Source organism: Puma concolor, chromosome D1 (genome assembly GCF_028749965.1).
Source record: "Puma concolor isolate L17-30 chromosome D1, mPumCon1.1.hap2, whole genome shotgun sequence".
Lineage (NCBI taxonomy): Eukaryota > Metazoa > Chordata > Mammalia > Carnivora > Felidae > Puma > Puma concolor.
The window spans coordinates 104,836,373-104,844,603 of NC_141676.1; the positions used below are offsets into that span (position 1 = coordinate 104,836,373).

At 55.3% G+C, this 8,231-nt stretch overlaps 1 protein-coding gene across 6 annotated transcripts in view; it reads right to left on the reverse strand.

The window, feature by feature from the left end:
- Window positions 1-3,714, reverse strand: part of ZBTB16 (zinc finger and BTB domain containing 16) — a 194,560-nt gene extending 190,846 nt beyond the window's left edge. The window contains exons 1-2 of one of the 6 annotated variants that reach the window (XM_086679069.1): window positions 2,627-2,942; window positions 497-563 (exon numbers count right to left, since the gene is read on the reverse strand). The gene's annotated coding sequence lies outside the window, so the exon portion shown is untranslated. The other 5 variants (XM_086679070.1, XM_086679072.1, XM_086679067.1 and 2 more) reach the window with 5 other exon arrangements.
- Between the last annotated feature and the right edge of the window lie 4,517 nt (window positions 3,715-8,231).

An 8,231-nucleotide genomic window follows, 5' to 3' on the forward strand; every position in this document is an offset into this window, starting at 1 on the left:
GAGGGGCTCCTGCACGTGGGCAATGTGCATTAGGAGGAAGTGCCCAGTGCAGAGGTTGACCCCTTCCTTCGGCCAACTAAAGTGACCAATCTTACTCTGAACCCCCTGTGCAGTAAACCTCATCTTCTAAACAAAGTTTTTCTAAATCCTGCCTCACTGTGGCAACGGGAGGAACACGGACAGGCCCACCTGGAGCCGGCAGCCTATAGTCCCGGCCCCCACAAATCCGCAAGCAAGGGCTCTCTGCTGGCCCATCTCACGGCCAGCCAATGCCTCCTAGGCCTCTGCCCTTCCTCTCTTCTCAGGGCTGCAAGGGATAGACACACCTCCACCCTGACCCCCTCCTTAGGCAACAACAGGAACACAGACACACACACACACACACCCCACACTAGCCTGGCTTACTTCCACCCGTAGGTGCCTCAGAGCTACTGTAGACGCAATCCGAAACCTGCACTGTGCCTGTGCACATACTCATAAGAGATGCCGCACCTACCTCCTGCCCACAGGTGCCGAGTGGACGAGAGGATCTACAAAACATAGGAAAATGGGTCACGAAAGACCTAGAGAGAGAGAGATCATAGGAAACGTGCACCCCTACAGCCAGGAGTGCACGTGCAAAGTACGTGAACTCCAAGTGTGTCCAGAGACTCCCAGGTCCTGTGCCCAGAACACCAATCGATGCTGGACGCTGCATGAAGGCACCAGAAGTGATTCTGGCACCACCATCTACTATGTGAGTTACTACCAGTATGAAAAGAGCGCAGGCTGGGAGACAAAGGCCTCTCCCAAAGCCTCCTTTTGGGTCAGTAACAGGGCTCTGGGACTCCCTAACCGGCTTAAGGTGTTAGAAAGACCTCACCCAGATCCAGGTGTCCCTCAGTCTATGCCTTGCCGAGGCCAACACTGCAGTGAAACCAACTGGAAGCACAGCACAGGCTCTCCCTGGCTCTTCAAACGCTGTTTGCCTCCGCCCCCAAAAGGAGCCCTATTGGCTCCGGAGCCAGAAATCTCACGCAGAAAGGGTTAACAAGACGGCTAGTAAAGACGCTTTTGCTGCCCTCCATGGGGTGGGGAGTAAGGCCGTCAAGAGTGGAACTGCCACTCACCGGCGCCTTGCCACCGTGCGCCTTCCTGCAGACCTAAGGGCTTCGGAGAACTAGGACGGGCGATGGAAAAAATGGAAGCTGAGCTACCCGAATTCCTTCCCCAAAGCAAGCGCCCTAAGTTCTGCGAGCAATCGGGGTGCTCTCGGTCAGCCGACCCCCACCCATGGCTCGGCGCCCGCGCTTGTGCGGGCGCTGGCTGCAGCGCCCAGCGCGGCGGCGCGAGGGAACGCCGGCGCTAACCCGCAGGAGCTCTGGGGATCCATCCCGCTCTCACACGCCCCCAGTCCCAGCCACCCCCACGGAGACTTGGAAGCGACTTCTGCAAAGTTGGGGAAGCAACTTTTCCCGGGGAGCCGGACGGCAGGGGAGGAGGAAAAAAAAAAAAAGGAGCCGGGTTAAGGAGGAGGAAAAGCAAAAGAGACCCGGACGAAAGGCGAGAGTCCGGGCGGGCTGGACGCCTGGGCGAGAGCGCGAGGAGGCGGACCCGCCCCGCCGCGAAGGGGAAGCACAAAAGCCCGACAGCGAGTTGTGGTGGAAGGAAAGGCGAGAAGGGATCTGCCCGCCCTCCCTCTCCGCCCCAGGGCCGTGACCCCCGGCAGCGACAGGCAGGGCGCCCAACCCCGGCACGCTGCGAGCGTCCCGGGGAGCGGGCAGTGAGTCGCCGCACCGCGCGTCCGTGCGTTCCAGTGGGTCCGCGGGCGGGCGAGACGGTGCGCATTTCGAGCGCATGCGGGAGCGTTCGAGAGGCTGTGCGAGCGAGCCGCCGGCGCGCCAGGTTGGGGAACGCATCCCGAATGCATCAGGTGCAGAGCCGAGGCACCCACCGAGCGCGGCTGGGCGCACAGCGAGCTCCGGTGCCACGGCCGGTCCTGCCGAGAGCCGAGGAGGGCCCGGAGCCCAGGAGACCCTCTGGGACTCCGCCACGGCCGCCCCTCCCCCCCCCCAAACGGGTGGGGAGTCAAGTCCAATCCAGAAAAAAGCCCACCACGTTTTTCAAAGAGAAAGAAAACCCAAGTGAATCCGAGTCCTGCTCCCCTCCTCCTCCAGATCCACTCCTCGGATCCTAGCTTCCCAGCCGGCGGGCGAATAAACACAAATAAACCACAACCCTATCGCGCCCGCGCACCGGTCCGCATACATATGAGCACCCACCGGCTCCCCGCTCCTCCGCCGGCCGCTGGTCGTACAAAGCCTCCGGTTCCCCAACCCTCCGCTCGCGCCCTCAGCCTCCGCAGACCGCTCTGCCCCCCACCTCTCGCCCCGACCCTGCCCTAGGGCGGAAGGGTCGGGGAGGCAGCTGCGCCCAAGCTGACAGCCGGGGCTCCACTTCTAGCCGACCCCCAGCCGGCGGTGGCGACGGCTGCCGACGCAGGAAAGGAACAAGCCAAATAAAATAAGGCACGAGCCCAGCGGCCGAGTGGCCGAAGGGAGCGCGCCCCTCGGACCTCTCCAGCCCCGGGGCGCCCCGGCGCGCGCCTACGGCTGGGCGGTGCGCCCCTCCCGGGCCCCTCACTCACCGCTGCCGAGCCGGGCGCTGGGGGTGGGTGTGCGTGCCTCTTGGGGGGGGGGGGGTGTGCCTGTGTCGGGGAAGGGTGTTGCTGGGAACTGTTGCTCTCGGTATCACGGCGGCAGCGGCGGCATCGCCCGGCAGTTCGCAGTACCCGCTCTCATCGCCCTCAACTCCTCTCTGCTGCGAGGTTAGCAAATCACCACCGGCTGCGGCGCCTCCGCCGCGTCCCACGTCAACGCCGAGCCCCCTCCCCTGCGAGGCCCCGGCGCCTCTCCATCTTTAGTGCTGGCGGCCGAACCCGGCTCGCTGCCCACAGCTGCCCCCCTTCCCTCCCCCCTCCCGCGCCGTCCCCGGGCTCAGCCCGCCCACCCCGCCCCCCCGCACTGGCCGAGCCCGCGCGCGCTCCCCGCCCCACCCCTCCCCTCCGTTCCGCCGCCTCTCCTCCCCTCCCTTCTCCGCGCGCCGCGCTCCGGGCTTCGCCTGACATCTAGCTGCTGGTGGGGCGCCGGCGGCTGCCGCTCACCGGCCCAGCGGAGAGGGAAGAAGGAGCTCGCGGAGAGAGCAGTGTCGAGGACTCGGAATCCTTGGCGGGGGCAATGGAGGTGAGGGGCGAGGAGCAGCCCCCACCTTCGACCCCAGGTTTTTAATTTCCTTTGGACGCGGGTTTTGTTCTTCCCTGCTGCCCCGGGCGCGGAGTGTCGTCCCCGGCTCCGGTGTTTGCCCGGATTCAGTGTGTGACATCTCGCCTTTCACTTTTCTCCGGGCTCGGGGCTGCATCCCCTGTACCCCGACATCAGTTGCTAGAAGGGCCCTTTCTCAGCCCGAGCCCAGGCCTTCTGTGTCTCCAGCCACTGAGCAGCCCGCTTGCGAGAAGTCTCCAGGCGCAGTTCCCAGGCCCTGGTGAGCCTGGTGCCAGGGGGATCCGCGGAGATCAGTCGTCGAAGGGAGACCCCTCCCGCATTTTAGCTGTCGCCATCCCCGGAGGCCGAGGTCGTGAGGCCCCCTCCCAGTCTTGAGCATCCCTTGGGCTTTGCACTCCTGGGAATCGGTTGGAAACAGTTCCCAACAACTGCTGCCCGCTCAGCGCAAAGTCTTCAGGGGGCGAGTGAAAGCTTGAAGAAGCTTAGAGCCCCCCTCCCCCCCCCCGCAAGTGCCTCCTCCTCTCAGCTGGCCGCTCCACTTAGACGGTGGCGTTGAGATCACTAAGCCAGGGGTAGAGCAACCAGATGAAATCTGTCTTTCCTCCGGCGCTGCAGAGTCCCCTCTCCCCTCCCCCACCCCCCCTCACCCCCCGCAGTTTTTCTGGACTTGGCGAAAGTAGGGGGCACGAGGTGGGAAGCTCTCTTCTGGACACCGGCCTTTGAGGCCCAGTAAAGTCCGGGATCTTGGGAGTGAAGGTGGTGGTGGAGAGCGCCCTCCTTGGGTCTCGGGACAGTCAGCCTTGGAGGTCAAACAGTCTTAGCAACGCGGGGCTTAGGTCCCAGAGACCGGTCCCCATGCTCCGTCCCCGACGCGCCAGCGGGTCAAAGTCAAAGGTTTGCGCTGGACTCGCACATAATCGCATTCCTATGCTTGCCTCTGGTACTGTCCCAGACCTAAAGTCAGGCTCGAAGGACTGTAGGGTCATGGAAGGTGGCAGACACCAACTAGAAGCAAAAATCTGCTTCTGGGCAGCTGAAGGCCAGAATTGGAAGTGCTCAGTGTTAGCTAGAGTGCTGAGCCAATTCCATCCCCGCGAGTATGCTCCTGTCTCTTCCTAGCAGGGAAAGTGCTCAGCCCTGCAGGAGTCAGGAGAGAAGAAGGCAGAGAAGCACCCTTGGGAGTGAAGGGAGGCAGCCAGTTACCCTCTGATAGCAGTGAATAGAGCAACGTCCAACCCAACCCTGGAAAAGCCTGGTCCCTGGGTGTTCATTTTGATTAACAATAAAGAGCAATAATTCCTGTTTACAAACTGTTTTCTCTAGCTAAGGTCTGCACTGTCTGCGAGGGGAAAGAGACTTAAAGAACTGGTCTGCAGGGAGAGCATGAGGAAAGGGACCTAAGAGAAGAAAAACCTCACCAGGAGAAGAGAAGAAAGTCATTGAACTTCTTGAGCCTCTGCCCAGACGGTGCCTGCTGAGGGTTGCTGCCTTGCTGTCCACACCCACGTACCAGCCCCTCCTAAGTGCAGTAGCAGGAGAAGCCCGCAATTAACCCTTGATCCTAATCTCCTATTAATCCTCAAATCAGAGTAAGGGAGAAGCCCCGGAAACAATGGGAGAGCGAGAACAATCCCTCCGTGGCCCTGGACTCCCCCCCCCCCCCCCCACTCCATGCCACATTCACTCTATGTGAAAATCTCCCTTGCTTCATAAACTCTGCCCATTAAAAAGCCCAGCCCTTGTTAGTAAGTGTTAAAGAGAGATTAATGCCTGAATTTAAGAGGTGGAGGAGGTAACAAAAAGGCGAGGCTGTGGGCTGAGAGCCAGCATTGGGCTCCAAGCATTTCCACTTAGTGCTGCAAGCAGGCTGCGCAGCAGTTTGATAAGGTTTATTGGGCCCAGATAAAGTAGCAGCTCCCCCACCAAAACTGGCACCATTTGTAGCCAGAGCCGTGTCCTTGGGTCCCCCGAAGGCTGATGACAATCCCCAGTTCAGAGAGCTCATATGGTGGGGCACCTAAAAAAAGCAGGATGGAAAATTACAGGAGAAAACTCTCTCTCTCTCTCTCTCTCTCTCTCTCTCCCTCTCATTCTGTCTCTCTGTCTCTCTCTCTGTCTGATACTCATGTATTGGTTGTGATTTTCTTTCTTTCTTTTCTTTTCTTTTTTTTTTTTTTTTTACTTCTTTTCTTGAAGGGTATGGTAAGGGAAGCTGGGACATCAGCTGGGACAGGTCTAAAAATAGGAGAGACCTCAGTCTTGTGGGGAGGTCATGCTGGAGACAGGGGAATAGATGGATTGACCTTTGAATAGAATTCCATGTTAAATCTTTTCATTCCCTCATCTCCTTCTTTATTCCCATACCTCCCACAGGTAGCAGCCTTTCAGAGCTCAGTTTGTGGAAGAAGGGGATATATTAGGTCTAAGGGATCTTATAGGGAGGAGACCGTGGGAATAACTCGTTGTGAGCACCGACTAGGAATCTTACCACATTACCTATATTGTATGATGTAATCCTAGTAACAACCCTATTCAGGCGGGTGCCATTATTTGCCCCATTTTTCAGATGGGAAAACTGAGGCTTGAAGCAGTTAAGCATTTCACCCAAGACTGTAGGGCTAGTGAACATCAGAGCTGAGGCTTCAAATCAGACCATTCTGACTGCAAAGCTCTTGATCTTAACTTCTAGATTGTATAAGCCTCTGGCAAGATAGAAAAAGGAAAACAGCTTTTGATTTTCCTTCTCTTAACTCCACTGAGGCCAAGAGCTACACAGCCACCAGGCAAGCTGACGGCCAAACCATTTCCCATTGAATCAGACCACCTGGTAAACAGACTTAGCTCACTTTCCCTCCTTCCCCAAAATCGCAGGCAAAAGTTGAGGAGGGAGTTTTGAATTACAATAAAGCTTCAACCGAACAGATTGCCCCTGAAGAAGGCTGTGTTATTCTGTATTCTGATTGTGTGTTAATGAAATGTTGCAATTCATTTCGTTCCAACACCTCAGCTGGAAAATAGTTGTAAAATTTAAAGGTAGACTTTCCTATCATGATAAATAAATCAAGGACTCCTACCTCTGGGCGAGCAGCAGCCACTTTGCATACTAAAACCTTGAGATGAGTGCGAAATAAAGCCTTTTTGAGGAGGGATACCAGCAGTGGAGCCCCTGAAAGGAAAAAGTCTCCGGAGCAATTGAGAACTCCAGGTTGCCAATGGAAGATGCACCAGCTGTCACATGCACTCTTAGATCTTTGACCCACTGGGGACTCTTGGGGGAAGATACAGTAGACTTATTGTGTCCTTTCTTGGAAGCAAAGGACCTTATAATGCTTCAAGGTCATAATTGCAAATATCTACCAGGTAGATGTAGATGATGTCAAAAACTATACAAAACCAAATTTATCTTCCGTGCGTATGTTGATGGTTCTCTTTGGTTCGTCTTTTTTTTCCCCCCAAAGTATATTTATTTTGAGAGCGCATGAGCAGGGTAAGGGCAAGAGAGAGGGGGAGAGAGAATCCCAAGCAGGCTCCACACTGTCATCACAGAGCCGGATGCAGGGCTTGAACTCACTGACCATGAGATCACGACCCCAAACGAAGTCTGGACGCTTAACCGATTGAGCCACCCAGGTGCCCCTCATCTTTTTTTTTTTTTTTTTTTTTAATCCTTCCATGTCACTTTTTTAGATGCCCCCTCCAAAAAACAGAGAGGGAAACAAAAAGGTGACCTGTAGATTCTGGCTAGTTGAAGGCAGAAAACCAAATAAGACAGCTCCTCTGATTAGCAATTGCCATCTCTTTTCCTGGTGGAGTCCTGGCTAGTGGTGTTTACAAAGTTGGGCTTCTCCTCCAGGTGCTAAGTATGGCCTTCCTCTAGTCTGCTGGGCAGAGAGTGATTCTCAAAGGGAGAAGAAGGGTTATTTCTCTTAGCTCCTAAGGTCTTGGGTCACTTGACCCCAAGATCTTCCTGCTTGCGAAAGAGAAAGCTTTTTCTTCTCTCTCTCTCTCTCTCTCTCTCTCTCTCTCTCTCTCTCTCTCTGTCTCTCTCGCCAGCATACTGCAAATGGTGTTGAGACCTAATGTTGTCAACTCAGATAGCAAATCTGAGTTGTTATTAGTGCAAAGATGCCCTGAGGGGGTAGGCAGTGTGGATGAAATCTGCAACGGATGTTCTGGGGAAGTGTGTTTATAATTATAATGGGATTTAATGTACACTGGGACCAGATGATGGCGGCCATTTAAAAAAGAGATGTTTAATAAGAGAGGTCCCTTAATGACAGGCAGCAGGGTTCAGGTCATTATGGAAGCAGCACGGTGTTTCACTGGGTGTCACAAACCATGTGCTAGTTTTATGGGGTTCCTGACAAAGCTTTGGGATGAGACATAGCGACCATTGCTGTCAGCTATTGGGCTATTGGGCATAATGTTTTAATGTTGTCTTTGAAAGGGGCTCCTGCATTTAGGAGAGAGGCATTTTCTCTCTTTCCCAAACACACATAAGCACAAACACACGGGCCTGGGGGCCAGCACTGAGTAATTTGGGTGTCTCTGGAAATCTGCTTTGCTCTGAGAAAAAGGGCCTCAATTTCAAAACTAAAATTTTGTAGCCGTCCAAGGGTGAAGGGTGAGGTGCACATGCAGCGTGTGCAAAATGAAGCAGTATGTCTCCCATTCCTTGTAACGGGAGTCCCACAGCTAAATCCCCAGGCACCATGCTGAAAATTAACCCCCAAGTCCTCATCACAAGCAGGGCCTTCTTTTAACACTTTGGTATTCCATCGCAGGCAGGCCTGGGAGAGGGGGAAGTATGGACCATTTTCTTATGCTGTTTAACTTTAAACAGCCAACTGTTTAATTTTTGAGGTGTTTAATGGTACAGCTTTCAATCTAAGACAGCTGTCATGCACCATGAGTACTATCATTCCATTCAAAACCTACAAGGGCATGCAGAGAGAAAGGGTCACGCATGCT